This window comes from Triticum aestivum, chromosome 4A (assembly GCF_018294505.1).
Source record: "Triticum aestivum cultivar Chinese Spring chromosome 4A, IWGSC CS RefSeq v2.1, whole genome shotgun sequence".
NCBI lineage: Eukaryota > Viridiplantae > Streptophyta > Magnoliopsida > Poales > Poaceae > Triticum > Triticum aestivum.
In genome coordinates this window covers 705,826,117-705,828,992 of record NC_057803.1, presented here as the reverse complement: position 1 = coordinate 705,828,992, position 2,876 = coordinate 705,826,117, and the positions used below count along the sequence as shown (strand labels likewise).

Genomic DNA, 2,876 nt, shown 5'->3' with positions numbered 1-2,876 from the left:
CTCGTTGTTTCGCAAGTGACCTCATACAGACATAATAAATATAGGTTGGTTGACCTTCGTGTATAGTGTCATTAAGTTGTTGTAGGACATGGCAGTGAAAGCAAACTTGAGCTCCTTCAATAGTTAGCAAAAGGATTTATTTTTATGGTGGAAGGGTTGCTATCTATTCAAAATGTTCAGGCAGTTCCCAAGCTGCAATGTTCCAGAATACAATCTTCCTTAGTTAAAATATGGAACCATTCCCACAACCTTCCTTAGTTAAAATTTGTGCGGCGCCGTTAACCGAACTCCTCACCCACTCAACCCTAAATTTGTGATGACTTTTAAGCATCTCCTTCACTTCTTCAAAGAGTGGCCCTATCGCAGATTCGCTCAATAGCTGACGGGCAAGAAAACAGTGATTTCGACGTTGTGCACAGTAATTTCCTTGAAGTGCCAATTTTGCATTCAAAGTTGTGACAGATCGTCACAATTTTTTACAATTCAGACGCAATCACACAGGTGCACTTTCGAATACCTGCCACATAACCATATATAATTCAGGGTAGCAAAGTATTCTTTCATGGCAGCTCCTATTACATATTTAAGGGCATTGCAGTCATAGACTCACAGTACACAAATTAAATTTTTGTTTGAAAGAAGTGAAGCATGTATAGTTCATTTGGTACCGAAGACATGGCCACAACACAACTGAAAAGCAGAGTATTTCAAACAGCCCAACTGAAAAGCAGAGCACTTGCGACATCCCAAGGACTGCACGGCGTGCAGAAGCAGCCGATCAACAGAAACAAATGGCAAGTTAACATTTCAGTATACATCCTGACTTTATGTGGTGTTTACAAATTATGGCAACGACTTGACGCACTGGGATGTTTTTGGAGTGGCGGCGGTCAAATTGTAGTTGTTGGTATTGCGGAAATGCCGTGGCGACAACACACGTGTGTCTTTGATGGTGGTGTTGCGAGCACCCGGTCTCGAGCTCTGGGGCGAAAGCCTAGGTCAGACCCGAGTGGTCATACCTGGCAATGGCGATATATTTTATGACGTTGCCTTGTTGGAGCATTGCTCGGATATGTTCAGACTGTTTCTTCGCGGTGAAAACTTTGATTCTGGCCTTTGTGGTTGGATCAGGCGACGGTGGCGCTTGAGTGTCGCTTCCTTCCTGAATGCGTTGCTATTGAAGATTCTCGTTGTAGTTTGTCGATCGCTGATCTGATCGCTTTGGGCTTTTTTTTAATTTTTCTTTTTTCCAACGCCTTCACATAGCTTTTTGTCTTATGACTTTGCTAGTTGTTGGTGTGTGTTCACGCGTGTGTGTTTGGTTGGCTGTGTGCATCATAGTTATGCAGACGCCGGGTGTGTGCTCATATTGTATCCTCTCGTTGCTCCATTTGAGTCAATAAAATCAACCCTTTGCCGGAAAAAAAAGATTTTGCGGAGGAAAAAACAACTGAAAATCTGAAACCACCCTGCTGGCTGTTATTGAGATGAAACAAAGTGGGATGCTAATTAACTAATCAGTAAACACAGATGCAATCGACCAGCTTGCCAATTACGTCGTTGAGTTCCACGTATTTGATCTTTAGACGGTGCCGGATACCGGGGAACTTCTTTCCAGCCACCGCGGAACAGCACCGTCCCCAGATATTTCTGCACCCTCTTTAGCCCCTCGACGAAACTCTCAGCGCCGTCCACATCTTTCTTCTTCTCAAAGTAGCCCATCAAGGTCTCCGTCACGTCATGTGGTGGCACTGTCGGCGCACCAATGGGCACTCTTCAGATCCCCTACCTTGAGATAGTGTTCAATGAAAATCTCCCACGTCTTCATGTTAAACCTTCCTCCGCGCATCTTGGCACGCTTCTTAAGAGCAACAGCCTTGTCAAGCATACCATCTGTAACATATGCTTTCATCAGAGCATTTGGAAGCCCCATGTCTCCGTCATTGGTTATTATACACATTTTACCGTCATTGTTTTCCTTTGTGATCAACCGAAAATCATGCACATCTATCTAACCAACGCAAGGAAGGTTCACATAGACCATGGCCAGAAAGGTAGACACCTATCAACCATGTCGGCTGCAAGGTACATCTGCTGATTTAGGGAGTTCAATTGCATGCGTATGATGAAATCCTTCATGCACTTATTGCATTATAGTCATGCTAGTTAACTCTTCATGAAATAGACACCATTCAGCAGCTTGACACTTTCTGAGCTGCTAATTAGTTAACTAAAGTTTCTACTATCACTCTGCCTCTATATATACTTAAGAGTTAAGACCATTTGACACCTTTTGTGTTGGTGTTCCTTCGGTTGTCTGACTTTTGATGCATCTTTTTGCTAGTGAGGTGAGATTTTAGAAGAAACTGAAAAGGAAATGTGAGTATTTCGAACATGGCAAATTGGTGCTTTAACCAGCTGCCCCACAGACCGAAGCTCGGTTCAGGTGTAAGGCCGAAGGTCCGACGGGAGAGTGCAGAGGAGCGGGCTGCTCCGTGAGGAAAAGTAAAAGAGGAGAGACAGAGAGGAAGCATACTTAAAGGAGGAAGCAGATCACCATGGTGGAAAAGAGAGAGAAAGCGCAGGGGAAAAGGCAGAGTTGCTATTTTCCTTGAGATTGGTCGCCATGTGTGGCCTGGCACCCCGCATGACCCTGTAATTATCCCTTTGAACATCATGAACAAATATATGAGGGGGTTTCTACCTCAAAAAAAGGCTGTACCTGTGTGCACGTGTTTGCGCCGAGCCATGGCTGTTGTTTTTCTTTTCATTCTTTTTTTGAGGGAAGGACCTTTCCGTGGCTGTTAGTTTGATTGCTTCTTCAATTCTTCCAACCCAATCTAGCAATCTTCTTCTTGTTTTTTCTTGCAGGATCA

The 2,876-nt window shown here is 44.0% G+C and overlaps 1 pseudogene; it reads right to left on the bottom strand.

The window, feature by feature from the left end:
- Positions 1-1,517: 1,517 nt before the first annotated feature.
- Positions 1,518-1,933, bottom strand: LOC123084345 (pentatricopeptide repeat-containing protein At1g60770-like; annotated as a pseudogene).
- Positions 1,934-2,876: the final 943 nt, after the last annotated feature.